This window comes from Triturus cristatus, chromosome 9, assembly GCF_964204655.1.
Source record: "Triturus cristatus chromosome 9, aTriCri1.1, whole genome shotgun sequence".
NCBI lineage: Eukaryota > Metazoa > Chordata > Amphibia > Caudata > Salamandridae > Triturus > Triturus cristatus.
This window is the reverse complement of record NC_140592.1, coordinates 1,198,055,972-1,198,074,995: the sequence shown is the minus strand read 5'-3', so window position 1 is coordinate 1,198,074,995 and position 19,024 is coordinate 1,198,055,972.

Below are 19,024 nucleotides of genomic sequence, written 5' to 3'. Positions count from 1 at the left end.
AGGAATCGCAATTTGGGATTCCTTAAATGCATTAGCAAAATAAGGAATCGCAAATTTTGCGATTCCTTATTTTGCATGTGGGTTTTTGTGTGCTACATAGCACACTGCCCAAATTGCAATCGCAAACGCCGAAATTCGGCGAATTTCAGAATTTGCGATCGCAATTTGCCTTCCTACATATGGCCCCACATCTTTAACCACAGCAGTGAACACAATTTCCAACATGACAGAATCCACAGGAGTAACCACAACTGTACCTTAACACAACTTCTAAATTGATAGGAACCACAGCAGTAGCCACAAATGTACCTTAACAAAACTTCCAACATGACAGAAACCACAGGAGTAACCACAACTGTAATGCCAGGAAAAAAGCAGCAACATTAGCATTTAACATAGTAGGCACAACAGGAACAATAACTGGAGCCATAACAACAGCAGGTACCATGGCCGTGACCGTTGGTACAATCAGATAAGTGTAGGAACTGTATGCAAATCAGCCTTGGCCCTCCTCCAACAGTAACAGTGCTGCTGGAATTCCTAACCTATGTATTCTAAAATGAGCAACACAAGCAACCCCAGACGAGGTTCTGCCTTGTTCGGCCTCATAATTGAGGCACAGCTTGAGTATTATGGCACAATGAGCATGGTTTGGGGAAGCTTGTGTTCCTGTTTAGTGGGAACCTGGCCTGTTAACTCAGGATGGATTGTTCCTGTTGGACCAGAACCAAGACTGATTTGAATATGGCTGGTATCTTTATGAAATGATACCGTAGGCAGAAAAACGATGGAAAGAATACAACCTTGAGCAATTTCCAGTGGATGAGATATTTTCATTCATTCCACCAATCAGTTTGAGTTATTCTTCCAACAATTGTGATACTCATGACCGGGCAAACCTTTTGCACTTATGTGGTCTTGCTGAGAAAAACAAACAAGTAGGCAAAGGCAACAGCTCTGGATTTAAAATGCTAACACATATAATACAGGCATGGGCAAATGCACATGGACAATTTGTGCATTGTCTCCTAAAGTACAAAGCTGACAGTCATCCTAGGATGGCCTTGTGATGTTAGAGCATTCTGAGTCCTTTAATATCATTGACTATAAAATCCTCCTTAAAAGGCTCAAATAGGTTTCCATTACAGGATAGGTAAAGGAATGGTCGAAATCCTTTCTAGAAGAGAGGCAGCTAACAGTTTCCCTTTCACACTGCAAGTCCTGTCCTAAGACTGTCAGATATGGTATCCCTTATGGGGGAATTTTATCCACCAATCAATCAATCAATCAGCATTTGTAGAGCGCAGCACTGTCACCCCTAGGGGTGTCTGGCGGTGCAGGTCTCAATCAAAATGCCAGGTCTTGAGATTCTTTCTGAGGTCTGCCAGGGAGGGTGCTGTTCGAAGGTGGAGGGGCAGGTCATTCCAGGTCTTTGCAGTGATGTAGAAGGAGCGGCCCCCACTGCGGCAGCAACAGAGGCAGGGGTGTGAGCAAGGGCTAGAGAGGAGGATCGCAGGTATCTTGTGAACAGATGGAAGTGAAATCAGTGGTTGATGTAGGCCAAACCTTGATTGTGCAGGGCCCTGTATGTGGGCTTAAGGATCTTGAATTGGCATACCCTCTGGATGGGGAGTCAGTGGAGGTTTCTGAGGTGGGGGCGATGTGGGTCCATTTGGGGAGGTCCAGGATCAGTCTAGCTGCAGCGTTCTGTATGGTCTGGAGTTTTCTGAGGAGCTGGGTGGCGACGCCGGCTTAGAGTGCTTTGCCATAGTCGAGGTGGCTGGTGACAAGGGCCTGACTGACGGTCTTTCTGGTGTTGCCTAGCATCCATCTGAAGATTCTGCAGAGTATGCAGAGGGTGTGGAAGCAAGAGGAGGCAACTGCTTTGACTTGTCATTTCATGGTCAGTTCAATGTTGAGGATGATGCCTAGGTTGCGTGTATGGTCTGTTGATGCAGGTGTAGGTCTGAGGTCTGCTGGTCAACAGCTGTGGTGCCATATGGATGTGTTTTTCCAGAAGGTCAGTTCATCTGTCTTGTTGGAGTTAAGTTTAAGGCAATTGGCTGCAATCCAGTTGGGTACTTTGGTCATGGCGGCGCAGAAGTTTCTTCTGCTGGTGGAGGGATCTTCGGTGAGCGAGAGAATAAGTTGAGTGTCATCTGCATAGGAAATTATGTTGAGACAGTGAGATCTGACAATGTCTGTGAGGGGGTCATGTAGGTGTTGAACAAGGTGGAGCTGGGGGATGATCCTTGGGGCCGCATATGATGTTCTTGGGTTAGGAGGTGAAGGGAGGCATCCAGTAAGGAAGGAGGCAATCGACTTGAAGGCGTTTTGCTGTATGTCGATATTGTAGAGTCTGTTGATGAGGGTGTGGTGGGAGATGTCGTTGAATGCAGCAGAGAAGTCGAGGAGGATCAGAGCTACGGTCTCTCCACAATCGAGGAGGGTTCTGATGTCATCTGTGGCAATGATCAGCACAGTCTTCATGCTGTGGTTGGCACGGAATCCTGATTGGGAGGCATACGGCAGGTGGTTCTGTTCCAATTATACGGTGAGCTCTTGGTTGAGGGTCTTTTCTCGAGAGCTTTGGCAGGGTAAGGGGGCAAGGAGATCAGTTGATAATTTTTTTGTTTGCTGGGGTCGGAGGAGGGTTTCTTTAGGAGGGGTCTGACCTCTGTGTGTTTCCATCTGTCCAGGAAGGCTGCTCTAGTGATGGAGGTGTTGATGATGCTGGTGAGTTCTGTGCTGATTTGGTTGGATCTGAGGTTGAAAAGCCAGTGAGGGCAGGGGTCGGTGGGTGCCCCTGAGTGGATGGATGACATGATGGCCGTGGTGGTCTGTGTTGTGAATGAAGATAATGTGGTGATCATTCGGCTTGTGTGTGCTGGTTGACCGAGGTTGTTGAAGTTGAGAGAAGTGGGTTGGGGTCAAAGTTGCTGTAGATGGTGGCAATCCTGTTGGGGAAGTAGTCCGAGAGGGTGTCACAGAGTTCTTGGGAGGGGTGAATTGTGTTCTCTGTGGCTGCCTGGCTGGAGAATTCCTTGACTATTTATAATAGTTCTTTCATGTGGTTGGCTGCTGTATCGATGGCTGTGATGGCTGCTCTCTTGACTTCCTTAGTGCACAGGTGATAGTTGCTGAGGGCTGCTTTGTGAACGACTCTGTCAGAGGGGTTCCTTGTGGAGCGCCATCATTTCTCGAGTTGGTAGCAGTTGCGCTTCGTGGTTCTAAGCTCAGGGATTAGCCAGCTGGCTTGCTTTGAGGTTTTGTTGGTTTTTGTAGGTTTCATCGGAGCGACACTGTTGGCACATGTAATGATTCATGCAGAGAAGTTCTGGATGGTTTGTCCTCGGTCCGATGAGGTTTCGGGTTGGGTGGTGCTGTCCACTGTGTGATCTGTTACCTTGCCACAGTTGCAGTAGGTGGAGCTGTGAAGCTTGGTGATGGTGTGTTGAGCGCCAGAGACAGTGAAGTGAACAATGGCATGGTTGGACCAAGTGAGTTCTGTGAAGTGGCTGAATTTGACGCTGCTGCTGGAGGTGAAAATGGGATCGAGTGTGTGCTTTGTGCGTGGGTTCGGTGACCAGTGGGGTAAGGCCAATGTTGTTCAGGTTCTCCAGCAGGGTGGTGGAGTAGGTGTCCTTGGGGTCGTGGACATGGAAATTCTGATTCTTCTTAACATCTATTTGTTTCCATTGGCAAAATTACTAAAACAATCTGATGTAAAATTGTTCACCTATGCTAACGACATCAAACTGATATTTGAATTATCCAACAAAGTCAAATCATAACTAATGTCTTCATCCCTCAAAATGGTCAGATGGTGGATGGCGGACAGGTTTGTCAAACAGAATTGCTTATCACAAAGATGACCTAACTTTTAGTGGTGGCTGTAATTTACATTACTGTTAGACCTTGCACCTTGGCGTGAGTCTCCCTTCCACTTTTTGCTTCGTTGTGCCTCATGTTTTTGCTGGTGTTAGCTGCTCAGAGCGCTGTGCCACTGCCAACCAGTGCCACAGTGCAAGTGCTCCCTATATAAAATGTATATGTTGGTTGGATTCCATGATTGGCTTATTTGGTTTACTGTCAGATCCCAGTAAAGTGCACCAGGAGTGCCCAGGGCTGGTAAATACAAATGCCGCTGGTGGGCTTGCAGCACTGGTTGTGCCACCCACAGAAGCGGCCTGGTAAAGTGTGCCTATGGTCTGCCACTGCAGAATCTGCGTGCAGTCTGGTACTGTCATGCTGACTGGCAAGTGCACCCACTTGCCAGTCCCTAAACCTTCCCTTACCTTCATGTTAGTCACCCCTATGGTAGGCCCAAGGGCAGGGTGCAATGTAAGCATAAGGTAGGACAAGCCCTGATGTGTGTGGCATGTCCTAATAGTGAATTGCAGCCATTTTCGTTTTTCACTATTGTAAGGCTACCCTGTTCCCATAGGGCAGAATGCCCTGTTAGAATTGTTACATCCTATGATCCTAACAGACCCAGGGAACATGGTAGAAAATCAAGTTTAGTATGCCTGAACTCAGAATAATAAAATACATCTTTTAGCAAAGTTTATTTTAGTTTTCTGTGTTTGCAAACGCCACTTTTAGAAAGATGGCCTTTGCTTGCCTAACCATTTCAGCCCGCCTCTGCGCTGATGTGTATCTGCTGTCTGGCTTGTGTGAGTGACAAGGCTGGGGAATCCCAGAGGGGCAGGGCTAGGTAGCCTGGTGGTGAATAGAGAGATTGACATATAGATGGGTGGGAGGAGTACACCTGGACTCTGAATAGGGCTGTGCTCTGCCACCACAATGCTGGCTCCACCCCCTGTGGAGCGTCTGATGACTCTGCCCTGCACACTGAAAGAAGAAGCCTGCATCATGTCAACAAAGTGCTCAGAAACCGGACCGAACTAGGCAAGGCCCCCCCTGGCCTGCAAGAACAAAATAAATGTAGTATAAGTATAGGAGCCCTGCTCCTAAGAAATCAGATCCTGCTACGAACCTCTGCCTGAGGGGAAGGAACCGGAAAAGCTGTAGGAGGAGTACTGTCCATGACCTGGGGGACTGGCCTGCAGTGGTTGCCTTGCTGCTGAAGGAGAGGAGAAAGACTGCTGATATACTTTGCTTCAACTTGTGCTGTTTAAGGTCTCCAAGGGCTTGTTACTGAGCTTGCCCCCTGAACGAAGTCCCAGGACCAGTGGACTTCAACGCCGTGAAGAGAGCACCGGAAAACCGCCGTTTTCCCCGTACCGCGGAAGCAAACTGCTGTGTACGTCTCGACGATCGAAGCGTACCCTTGAAAGCTAATACCCCGCTGTCCGGCCCGAACAACGTGACTAGAGGCCCCCAACGAGCCATAGATCGCAACGCAAAGGAAGGACCTGTCCGGCCCGAGCAACGCGACAACGAGGCCCCTGCGAGCCATCGCTCACAATGTAAAGGAAGGACTTCGCATCTTACTTGCTTTCAGTTCCTACGAACCGTACTGCAAGGCGTACGCTCCTTTCCCCTGCTTCGGAAAGGCTGCGGTGCGTAGAGTAACTGCGTACGTCTCCCCCAAGAGGAGCGCATGGTTCGCCTCTTCATCGTGCTTCAAAGAAGGGTGCCGATCTCACGGTACGGTGCGTACACCGCAACAGAACTCAAGAGCACCGAACCTTCGCACCGTCCCCTCGAGCAACGCGACCCAAGGCCCAACGTGCCGTTGTACGCCCCGTAACAGGAGGACAACGCGACGTACAACACGCTGGTTTTCCAAACATCGTCCGTGACGAACTCCTCAAAGATAAAGGTACTGTATACGTTCGCACCGTATGGTGTACGCTCCGCACCGGAGCACCTGCAGCGCCTGTGAGTCCCGCTCGTGAGCACCGTAGGAGTACGCTTCACCCGGAGCATCTGCAAACGCGTGTGAGCCACTCGTAAGCTGCTTTCAAAGCCCGTATGAACCGTACAAAGAGCGCGAAGCGCACAGAACCAACAAATATGCTTAAAACCAAGAACTGCTTATTATAAATTGTATTGTGGGCCCTTCTTACGTTATTGGGTCCTGTGCTAAGTCTGCCTTTATATAAAATAATTATTTTTGATAAACCCAGTGTGGAGTCCATTTGTGGTGGTTTCATTGAATTACTGTATGTGGTCACAAATGCTTAACCATTGCGCCCCAAGATAAGCCTTGTCTGCTCGCGCCAAGCTACCTAGAGGGTGAGCAGGGGTTATTGTTGGAGTGTAACTCCTTACCCTGACTAGAATAAAGGATCCCTGCTTGACACAAGTACCTACCTGTGCCAACCAGAGATTCCCAGTTCTAACAATTACACAGGTGTAATGTTGCGTAGTTTTGGACTTTAGACTTAATGAAATGTATGCATGATGACAAGACCATTCTGATAAAATGGTAACAAGAGAGCACATGAGCAACACAATTTGCACAAATGGGAGCTGCATTTTCCAAATGCAATTCTTTAACACGGGCACCCAAATCAACTTGAACCTATATTTTTGAGTTAGATTTTTACCCAAGTAGACAGTTCTGGTAATTTTAGCTAGAATCACTTTGTTTTTACTAGAAGTGCCAGAGGGAATCTGTGGCTGCTGTAGATAGATTAGCAAATTCCTTTTCCTGTCCTGATGACTTCTCCCTCTGCTTTGTTCAGCCCTTTGTCATTTTGGATAGAAAACATCACTCTATTTTTGTCTGCAATCTCTGCTAGCAAACCCTTCAAATTATTACCTTTGAGGGAGGATAGCACCACTATTTGTATTCCTTTTTGTTTTTTTTGTGTTTGGCAAGAGTTTATAGTAGGGGTGCATGTGGGATTAAAGTTTTATAAGGCATAATGGGGCATATTCTCAAGGACTCATCGCCGAGTTATCAGCACTTTAGCGCAGCAAAAGTGGCGAAAGAATTATCACCCCATTCTCAAGCCGGTGCAAACTGCCCATATCGCCAGTTTTCCAGTGATAGCTCCCGCAAAAAACATTACCACGGTTGAGGACGACAACTAACACTAATAATATGCAGAGGAGACGTTCCCGTGCAAAAACACACGAAAACACCACTTCATGATATTCTCAATGACCAGCCAGATCTGCGATGTGATCCAGAAACAGGCGATAAGGTGCGTTAGCAGCAGGGATTTAACACCAGCCTTTTACTGGTGTAAAGCAGGACAACTACCTGCAGTATGAAAAGGAACCCAGCCCAGAGCCACATCTGAAGACCAACACATGTCATGGAGACTCTGATCATGCAGCTCGGAGATCCAAGAGGTCCACAACACCCACTGACACCACCCCCAGGACCCCCCCACCGGATCACACCCCCCCGGACTACCAACGAGGCAGCACAGAACAGGACAGCGGACTTTCGGAAAACAGCATGGCCCCTCAGCCACACAATAGCAGAATGTTGGGAGAGGTGGGAACCAAGTACGATTGAAGGTAGCAAGTCACCCATGAATAAGAATGCACACAATGGCAAATGTGGCGGTGATGTGCTGGACAGACCTCAGTATGCAGAGCACAGACTTGTCCATGTGGACATATACTGCTGGTGTTTGTAGTGTTGTGGACAGTGGACACAACCATGTTACCTCAGGTAGTGGGGAAGACCTCGGTCATGTAGCTGTGTCCCCCCCTGAAAACGTAAGCGGAGTGGGCTGGTCTGGCGTATGCCATTCCAGCATAGGAGTGTGAATAAAGAAGCCGGGGCTCTGGGCGTGGTTCACGTCCGGGATGGCCAACGCGTCTGCCAGGGCGGCACCCCTCACTCTGCCACAAGGCCACCACCGTGACCGCTGGCCTCCTCAGCCAATCGCCGGCATCCCCCACACAGGCCCCCAGTGAACCCAGTGGTACAGCACTGTTGAGTTATGTCTGTGCTGACTACTGCCGTCGACCCACACTGCAGTCAGCAGGGCTCACAATTCAGATTGAGTCGCGACTGCAGATGACGCAGTCCAGTAGGCAACAGACATTGATCCCAGTGCAGCCCGCCCGGACCATGCATCATCGCAGGCTGCGCTCCCCCTGAGTGCCACAGGTGCCACTAACTCTGTGCACCACAAGTCAACACCATGTGGCCCTATTGAGGCAGAATTCAGTAGGCAAAAGACATTGCATCCAGTGCAGCCCACCCGGACCACGCATCATCGCAGGCTGCGCACCCCCTGCGTGCCACAGGTGGCACTAACTCTGTGCACCACAAGTCAACGCCACGTGGCTGTGGGCCCCTGCTGACCGCTGCCTCCGGCCTACACTGTGGTCAGCAGGGCTCACACACCTCAGATCCATTCCTGACCTTAACGGACTACGCATCATCGCAGGCTGCACCCTCCTTGAGCACCACAGGTGTCACTAACTCTGTGCACCACCACTCATGGACCCTTTATGATTGGCAGTGTGGAAGACCTGGGACAATGATGATGGAGATGAGGCAGGTGTGTGGAGGGGAGAAGGCTTAGACAATGGGAGGGCAGGAGGCAACAACCAGAAGGCAGCAATGCAGACTGGAGGTGGTAGTCCAGCTACACACCAGGAGCTATGATTGAGTTACGTGCTGTGGACTGCGGATGCAACTATGTCACCTCAGGCATTGGGGAAGACCTGTGACGATGTTGATCAAGATGAGGCAGGTGTAACACACCCCACTGCAGATGAAGCAGGAATATCCCGAAGGGACACAATCATTGACAGTTTCTTCACATGAGCACGCTCAGCTCTGGTGCACCTATCTCAGTGCACCACTAGTCATGGCCCCTTCTGATTGGATATTGGGTGACCCCTGTACTTGCTCCAGCTACCTCCATGATGCTTCGCAATTGTTTGTGTTATGTTGGTCTTTTTTGTTTCTGCTTTAATAGTGATCACTGTTCGAGTTGTTGCCAGCACCAACCGCTCCCTGAGGGCTGGCTCACACTCACCCTACACCCATCCAGCACAGGCGTCACTAGATATGTGATCCTGGTAATAAAAAGGGTCCGGGCGCACGTGCCCGGAGCCGGTTCCACTATCTATCCAAGTGTGTCCGTGTGGTCATTATGTATGAATGATGGCCCCGGGCCCTACCACATTACATTGTGCTGTGGACAGCGGACGCAACCATGTCACCTCAGGCAGTAGGTAAGAGCTTGGACATGTAGCTAAGTTGTCTCCCCCTGTAAGCAACAATGTTGCAATGTAGCATGCACCTGGAGGATGGGCTCGCACGAACGGAGTAATGAAAGAGCGCAAAACCGCTCGGGGTCCAGGATCATACATGCCAAGTGTTGTGTGTATCTGTATTGCCGCAGCATGAGCCAAATGCCTAGCCACATTAGCAGCGCCAGTTCAGCCAGGCATGTACTCTACATCTGTGTCCGCCCTATCCGTAACATAGGCCTACACTCACGTGGCCCACCACCTTCAACAGCCAACATCACAGTGTTGGTGTCAAGCTTGTGGACATGCGCGAACAGGCATGGTAATACTGTGCCACAGGAGTGCAAGTGATGCAATCGCGCAGCGCACATAACTAAATGGGTTGGGGGGAGGGAGGAGCAGCTGTGAGGCAACACAGTGATGGCACTCATATGCCACATGCAAGACATGTCAATAATGATACCCAAAGTCATACTCACCCCACCCCACCCCCAACAAGCCACTTTACATTTCATGAATGCAAGCAGATGACAAACTTACACTAGGAATTAAAGCTCCTTTGTCTGAACTATCAGGCGGAAGAACATCTGCACCTCCGACCTCGGAATTGCATGTGCACGGCACCCCCTGAATGATACCATAGCAGCTGATGACGACTCCCACACTAGGCACAGCCCAACAAAAGACCAACATATACACACCCCACACACAGAAGTCCTAGCTCGAAGTTATCTTGCATGGAATGGCCTTCACACTTACTCCCACAACATCCCAGGCATACACACTAAAACAACTCATTGATCCTAGATGTGGCATTTCATCCACAGAACTGGCGTAGGTCAGAACAGTGACGCTTCAACAAGAGCCACTAACGCAATGGCTGAACATCCTGGACACATGCCCAACCCCTGTCACGTGGAACTGTACAGTGCACGAATTCTGCATTTACTGGTGGTTACCGGATGAGCTTCCACCTTGCCAACGTCACCTGCATTCAGCCTGTGTTGCATTGTCGATCGTGCATATTCGAGTGGTGCATGGATGTCTGCCTATCCAACAGGACGGTAGATGAACTGGATCTTGACATGTGTGTGCACCCCCTGTTGGCACAAGACCAGGAGTGTCACCGTGATACCCGATTATGGGATGCCTTGCTACTTGGCATACATGCTGGCAGCTGGACCTGGGAGATTACACAAATCCTCGTGTGCAGTGACCTCATTGAACCGCTCCCTATTGGGCTGTAGTGCTAATTGGTGAAAGTGGGTGGACGCAGCAAATCTGTCCAGACCTGCTAATGGATGGACTTGCCGTCCTGTTTGATGAAGTCGACAACGACCTCATGTTGGAAATGATGGCCTACGAAGCTGCAATCGCTTTCATGGACAAGTAACTACGTACCTGCAGCAGCAACTGATTTGAACCCATTGCACGTGTCCCGACACCTTGTTGCATCTTGTAGATCTGGTCACATATCCCACGATACAAAGTAGCCACAATTTCGAAAGAAACGTCTTCTGAACGGTTGGATATTGATCAGTCTTTACTTTTCTTTTGCATAGAGCCAACAAACAGAGGGAAACCAGCCGACACGTGTTTCGTCGCGTGTGGAAGGTAATTCTACGACTTCCTCAGGGCTGTATACAGAGGATAGGAGTCTTGGTCGGTGCTCAGCCGGTTAAAAAGATCTGAGACATGCAATCCGGAACACAGTGATCAGCCGTGAGGTGTCCCGGCTTACACGCCTCAGATCTTTTTACTTATTCGAAGATCTCCGTTACACAGAGTCTCCCTCACGGCACCTACAACGTGGAATACTACAAACACTCCGGCTACAACCCAATTTTGTCCATTACTTCAGGACTTCAATCTAGCGTGCCGGATTATTCTTTTCATCGGCCCACGGGTATTCCTAGAGTCAACCAAATCTGGTTGAGTGTTCAGCCCAGCCGGATTGGAATTATCACCGGCTGAGCGACGACCTCTGTATACAGCCCTGAGGAAGTCGCGGAATTACCTTCCACACGCGACAAAACATGTGTCGGCTGGTTTCCCTCTGTTCGTTGGCTCTATGCAAAAAATAAATAAAGACTGAACAATATCCAACCCTTCAGAAGACGTTTCTTTTGAAATTGTGGCTACTTTGTTGTAGTTCCTGTAATAACTTACATATTGTTTTGTCTACAATTATGTGTGCCCAGGATTTTGCTTTATTTGTAATTGTGAGGGACTTTCCCAAACATAAATTGAGGGGTTACAGGGCTTATCCCCTCACCTGGTTGCACCATACTTATACTTTTTCTTCTCATCTATTTAGCATTAATTAGCTGAGCGCCTATTCTCCCTGGCCACTAAAAACCCTTCCACATTGTTGATGATGTTGAGGTGCTCGGATTCTTATGTGTGTGTGCTGCATTGTGGGTGGGTTGCCCATTCAGCTCTGATTTTGCGGGCCCATATCTGTTTCAGGCGGTGTGCCTTTCGCTTCTGTGCTTATACGGTGCTGAGATGTTGCAGACTTGGGTAAATTGGGTTCTTGGTCGGAGTTGTGACTCTTGGGCATGGTTTGTCCGCAGATGTGCTATACCTAATTGTGCATGTGTGCAGTTGTACCCATCTCCTCCCGTCCCCCCAGTACCTGGTCGGTACTCACCCAGTTGCTGTTAGCTCAGGTCCTGTTGTGCTGTTTCCGGTCCCCAGACTCCTGCCACCGTCTCCCCAATGATGGTCCCAGGCTGGTCCTCAGTGGGGCTTGTGGGGGTCTGGTTGTCCTCTGTGCTTGCTCCGGCTACCTCCATGGTGCTTCACAGTTGTATGTGTTTTGTTTGTGTTTTTTGCAGCCATTTTCATAGTGATATTTTCCCACCTGACTTGTGGGACTTGCAGGCGTGGCACTGCTTATCGCTGTGTTTTTATCGCTGTTGGGCCCATCGCAGCTTTTTTCACGTTAGGGTATGGATTTTTATCGCCGTCCAGGTGATTCTATCCCGGACATTTGACGCGTTATCGGGATTCTATCGCATGTTACCTCCATGTTGTGAATAGGACGTAAACACAGTTATTTTCCCGCGATGGACGGCGATTTGAAAGATTGAATTAACCTATTTTGGCAAGGATTATCGCACATTCTTGAGAATATCCCCCAATGTTTGCACATTTTTGGGATGGTCTAGGCCTGGGGGTACAATATAATATTTCTCAATTTCCTCATGTTTTTTGTAAGTTTTGAACAAATTTGTAATGATTTTACTACATTGTTCTTTTACTGTTTGTGGCCTATTCTGCCCTGCAGTAGGCTGTTGTGGAATTTTTTATGTATCTTTCACATTCAACCTGTTGCTATATGTATTTTTTAAATAATTGTAGGTGCTTATGGATGGCATTGTATGCATGCAAAATATTGGTTATTTTTTGCATGCATGTTCCTTTTGGTAGCTAAGGTTGGGGTTGCTCCCGGCGTCCAGGCTCACATAGCCAAGTATGTTCCTTAGTTCTCGGCTACATTCTTCCCCATGTGCTTGCTCACAATTTTTGGGGAGTTTGTGTATATGTGAAATCGCTGATTACAATGTTTTTTTCTGCAACTTTTAAAAGTATTGGGATGGGTTATTTATGTTGCCTTGGGCTGTTTCTGGTTCAGGCATTTTTAAAGTTTATTTCTGTTTTCTTACGTTGATTCACTGGCTCAAAGGCAGTCCCATGGGTGGGCCCAACACATTTTGGATATGAAAAAGTGTGTTATATTTTCCTTACAATCAGGGGCAGCTCCTCCGTTAAGGTGGAGGAGCGTTGCACCACTAACTAAATTGCACTCAGAGATGGAAAAATAAAATAGTAATAAAGTGAATTTATTACCATTTTATTTTTAAAATCCCCGTCCGGAGTCAAGCGTCAGGACAGGGGTTGGGGCTTTCTGTTGCTGCCAGTGAGGCAGTAGCAGAAAGCAGTGATGGGCAGGGCGCTTTAAGTATAAAGTGCGCATGTCTCTTTGGCCGCCGGTCTTGCGATGGCAAGCCAGACATGCACATTTTACACCTCTCTAACCCAGCCACCTAAGAGAGCTGGGTTAGAGACAGCGTACGACTCCAGTGTCCTTGGGAGCACAGACGGAGGCCACTCCCTCCATTCCTAACACGTCTTTCATGCTACATGAGATAGTGCCAGGATTGGTTGCTGCAGTTTTCTGGGTCCAGCTTTGGAGCCTGCCTGGAGAAGACCCGAGCAAGCAGTCCTTGCTCCATGAAGTTGAGTGTAATGATTTTTTTACTTTTTTATTTACTTTTATTTTTGTCTCACCCGTTTCACCACCCTCCATACAAGCCAGCCGCCACTGCCTGCAATGCTACAAGATTTGTGCAGGGGTAGGTACTCCAGGCAGGATAGAGCAGACAAGTTGTTTGTTCTCCATGCCTTTTGATTTTCTGGCAATATTTGTGACCACCATTTCTGTGTGTGTGTGTGTGTGTGTGTGTGTATATATGCACATGCGCGCGTGCATGCATGCACGCGTGCGTGTGTGAGTATGTGTGTGTTAGTTTTATATATGTACAGTCTACCTGACACCAGTTCTCTGAACTCCTTTCTCAAAATCAGTTTTGAAATAAAGCTTAACCCCTCTGCCAGGAACAGCCCCTAGTAAATTCGTGTTGGCAGTTCAATCTCTTACTGAATGCAAAAATATGGCATTTCACTAGGTGTCTTTTATTTATGAAGTGTGGTTTGAATGAAAAAACATTGATTAAGCCTGGGCCGTGATTCAGTGGAAATTCATATACCTCTTCAGAGATCTGTTGCTTTAATAACTATGGGCCGACTGCTGAAGAAAATGCAAAATAAAGCACACATGTGCTGCGTAGAAAGACCCTGACAATCTTTGTAACTCTATAGGTCTTTTCAGCACTGGGATGTCTGGGTAGGGTTCCCATACATCAACAGACTTCAGCAGTGCTGAAAACCTAATGAAGATTTAATTACAGCTTTCGGCTGAAGAAAAACCACTTTGGTCTCTTCCTGTTACAAAGCTGGAGCAGCTCCATCTGCTCTCTGTAATTTCCTAGGCTCATTTCCACAGAGGCACCAAGTGCAAGTTCAGGCTGAGAGCTCTGATCGCCTGCTGCCCCCAGGCCTGCAGGATGCTACAGTCTTCAGAATCTTAAGTAGTCCACACCAGGGAGCAACCTAAGCTGCTGCTCTGTGGTGCGTGAGAGGGAGAGCACAGGGCGGTGCTAGATCTACTAGGATCCGGGGCTGCCAGGGCAGTTTCTACCATTAGGCAGGACTAGGCGGCCGCCTAGGGCGGCAAAAGGGGGAGTGCTGCAAAATACAAGTTCTTTTATATCTAAAGAGGGGCTGCTATAGCTGCAGTGGCAGCGCGGTCCTCCTGACAGGCTTGTGGGCTCTGGCTCACCTGCAAATGCTCGGCCTGCAAAGTGGTACAGAGTAATTAATAGACGTCACAGTCAGAGTTGTTTCAGAAACAATAGGCGGGTCGCCGTGGCAGTTCTTCAGAAGTTTTGGGCTGCTGTGCAGTGCAGCTCAGCGGCAGATCTCAGGCCTCTCAAACGGAGAGTGCCAGCCAGAACCTATCCCACACTACGATCGCAACAAGGCCGCGAGACCGTAGAGGCTCCCTCCCAGCCACAGCAGTCACGCCCCAAAACTGATACCCAGAGGGGGTGCTGATGATATCGCTGCCTGCGGCCCCCAGCGCGCGTCCCTGCACTGCATAGCAGGTGAGACGCCCGGGAGAAGCCCTGGGTGGTGGCGACTAGGGCCACAGGGCTGATTATATTGCACCGCTTGCAGGGACTGGCTGAGCCTCTTATCGACTCCTACCTCGGGCGCCTGGAATGGAGCAGGTGCTGCTGCCCCGACTCTGTGAGGGGGGCTAAGGGGCAAGGCAAATGGTCCGCACGGCAGCGGGGATAAGGTGGAGCGTGGAGGCCACACACTGCTTGGTCTCGGGACTGATAACCTGCGTGTCTGGATTGCAAAGCCGAGAGAGTGAGCAATGCAACGCACCTTGCCCCTCCACGGTATCAGGGACCCGCCTCAAGCCACCTGGCTCAATGCTTCTGACAGTGCACACTGGCCTGCTGCCTGGTAATGAATATGGCATTGGCAGCACCGCATGCCAACATCCGATATCCTGCCACCGAAGGACCTAGCTGAAACAGTGTGTCTAGTGTGCTGTCCAGCCGAGAGCTCAGTGCCGAGCCAGAATTGCCACGCTGTGACTCGGGCACACAACGCCAATTGGGCTGAAAGGGCTTCAGCCCCCCCCCCCGTCGTGTGTGGCATACCGGGCTGAGACAGCTTCCCAGGCACACACACAGCCGCACCCGAGTACTTCACAGGTCTTTAAAAGACCATTTTCTTGCTAACGAGGCTTTGTTGTTTATTCACCCCTTCTTAGAGCCCCTGCTTCTCCACTCTGCCTATTGCTGGACGAATTAGCCCCCCCACCCCCGAATTATTTCGTAGCTCCCCCCTCCCCGAAATTAGGCTCTAGGTACACCTCTGCTGTGACTCCATTGGGCCACCACGAGACCCGCTAATTGCCGTGGCGCAGGTTCGCTTGCTGGCCTCCCGCCTCAGAAAGAAGTAAGTGTGCCCTCAAAGCCCAGTATCTAGTTACACTTGCTACTTGTAATGGGTGCTATAAAATTGGGTACATTCAGAGCTGCCTGCCGTGCCTCTGTAGTCTAAGAAGTGTGCAGTCACGCTGTCTTTCTCTGCTCAGTTTGAGCAGTGACGCGTTAGTGCACTTTAGTGTAGTGTAACTGAGTCGGGGTAGGGTGCCTGTGTGGGTTGACTAGTGCTGCTTGCAATGAGCCTAGTTATAGCGCTCTGGGCGGTGCCACACGCTACTCAAAACAACGATATCTCCAGCACCGGGCCGTCCTGCCCAGCTTAACAGTATGATCAAGTTACAAGGGCACTACGTCAATGCCCTTAAATTTCTGGTACTTTGCAACAGTTTTGAGATCCTCTTAGAGTTTTGCGTTGCTCATATTGGTTTAATTTCTGATATTTAAGTTTCCCTCGTCTTTATTGCTTGATTTTGCTCGCGAGAATGTGTCACACATAGCCGTTAAAATGTCACTCATAATTAGCCTGAAATTATGAAAATGTCACACATGGCAATCTGAGACCTTGGCAGCTTTGCCCAGCGCTTGACAGCTGAGGCACTATAAGGCGTGACATTGCATTTCAGTGCAGTGATGCAGACCACCACGCTGAAATGCGTTAGTCTAGCGCCTGATGCGTGATTCTTGACAGAGCTGAATGCATTCATTCTTATAGCCTGGATGACAGGGGGAGAGAGTGATCAGGACTGAGAGTGATGGTAGTAAAAAGGGAGGGGGCGGCATTTTTCAATTCTCGCCTAGGGCGGCAAAACACCTGGAAACGGCCCTGGGGGCTGCTGCTCTCTTTCCAAGTGCTGACACAATTTGGCTGCCTCCCACCATGCACACACCTTGGCACCATGCAAAGATGTCTGCGTGAGGCTAGCATAGGTTTTGAACCGGAATGATACCCTTAGACTTATTTTACATTTTTCCAGCTTTGTGTTCCACATTGTGTGCTATACAGTAGAGCACAGACAAAAAGGCGCATATTATCAACGGCCAGCGATAATTATCGCTGGCCGTACATAGCGATAGAAATATTATCGCCGGCTATCGCTGAATATTATCGCCATGATAACGCTATATTTACAACGCATAGCGCTATGGCGATAATATTTCAGCGATAGCGGTGTTTTCAATGGAACATCGCTGGTTTTCCAGCGATGTTCCATTGAAAACAGCGATAACATTGCTGATACGACCCTGTGGTCCTATCAGCATAATCCATCTCCCATTAAAAGTATGCCTTAGTCAGGAATTTAACAGACGTTAAATTCCTGAGTTAAGGCTGAGGTAGCGCGATTTTTTTTATCGCTGCACCTCCTTGTTAATATCGCGAAGCTGCCTTCACGATATTAACACGTGTTGTTTTTACAGCCACGCCTTCTTTGCATCTCATTAGCGATGCGAGGCTGTGAAAAAACGGGCTCTACATCAAGGAAACACGCGCTAGCGTGTCCTTGATGATATTGCCATATAATTATCACCGCTTTTCGCCCAAAAACGGACGCTGAAGCGGCGATAATTATATCGCCAGCCCTTGCTAATATGCCCCAAAGTTAGAAAGTTTTGGAGAAAACTTTTTCTCTTTCTTCTTCATGAAGGCATAATGTTGGCATCCAGCTGACTGTAGATGTTAATAGATAGGGCTTTGTGGGCTAACATTAGCAGTTGCATGGGAATACACACATGCACCTCCATGAGATGACTCCTCGACATAAAGTAATGCAAAGAAGGGCTCCTAGGCATTACTTTTAGACAACTTTCCATGCAACTTGTTTTACCAAATCAGGGTGTTCCGAAGTTTGGGTATCAAGTGATGTAAAGTGCAGCCGAACCACGCTTTCTTAACACTATTCCACTTGAATAGCAGTAAGTGTGAGGATCGCAGGTGAATGTTGGGAGTGTAGGGCACTGAGACAGTTTGTAGGTCAGATCTTTCTAGATATGGGATACTATGAGCAATGCATCAAGCCTTCATTTCCACTTGTCACTCATCTGGTGGCCTCTGAGACAAATGTACGCAATTTGGAGGTGGGCCACATGGCTAAGATTTAAGTTCCACAAGCAGGTTGTCGTACTAGTCAAATAGAATGGAATTAATGCTGAAAATACTGCAAAGTGCTTATCATCTGGCAGAAAAGAGAGTGCCTGTCTCAGGATATGCAAGGTCAGGAAGTATGGAAATATAATTGAGTTAGCATGTGGTCCTTATTGAAAGTGACTCCAAGCACTTTAGCTTTTTGGTCTGCACATGTTAGGGGGGCAGGTACGAAAGTCTACAGCAGTTTATTCAGTGCATTTGTAAAAAGAAAAACAGGTGCCAAGTCCAAAAATAATTCTTGAGAAGACCCCTGCAACTTGCACCATCCACTGTCCCTGCCTGTGCTGGAAAATGCCAATATTGCTATCCATCACACTGTGACAAATGTGACAATTTGGAAGGTTCTGGCCCACTCAAAGCTGTAAAAATGGCCTAGGAGAGCTGGTATTTTTTCATTAAATATACACTGAATTAGTAAATATGCTGCCAATGCTCTCTGTTTAAAACTAGTTAGAGAGTTTGACAATGTGTTTTCGAATTTCATATAAATGTATATCAAACAAGTGCCGGTGCCTAGTCCTAGCAAACACAGACACAAATTAAGTACAGTCCCATCAAACATGATTGCTCCCCAGAAGCATGTATTCCCACTTGCCAGCATTAAGTGTTAAAAAAGTAGCTTGTCGGGGGCATGGTCTCACGATACATGGGGCGAGACGCACGCTGAGGGGACTCCGGCTAGCCGCTGCCTTTGAAAGCCTTTATCGCGGCACCGGGGTGCTGTCGGCGACTCTACTTGGCTGGCCTGGTCACCGGAGGCATAGGAGAGCCACTTGCTCACCTCACCCGGCTTTGTTAGTGCCGGTTCCTGTGACTGTGGTGGTGGCACGGCCTGGTCCGGGAGCCAGCGGCCGCCATCTTGGTTTCCCCGGACCTCGAGGAGCGCTTTGCAGGTGAGGATTCCCCTCCGGCATGGGAAGGTAGCACCCTGAGGAGCTTTGCCGGGTCGCCTTGAGTGGAGCGCCATACCCGCAAAGGGGAGCTGTGACCTGCGACTGCCACCCTGGAGCATGAGGGGAGTGTCACTTTGCCGGTGTTGAGTCCTGCCGCCGCCATCTTGTGCTCCCTCGAGGGGAGTCGGCGCCTACACTGCGGATCTCTCAGCAGCTTCTCCCCAGCATCGTTAGGGCCCTAGAGGGTCCATGTT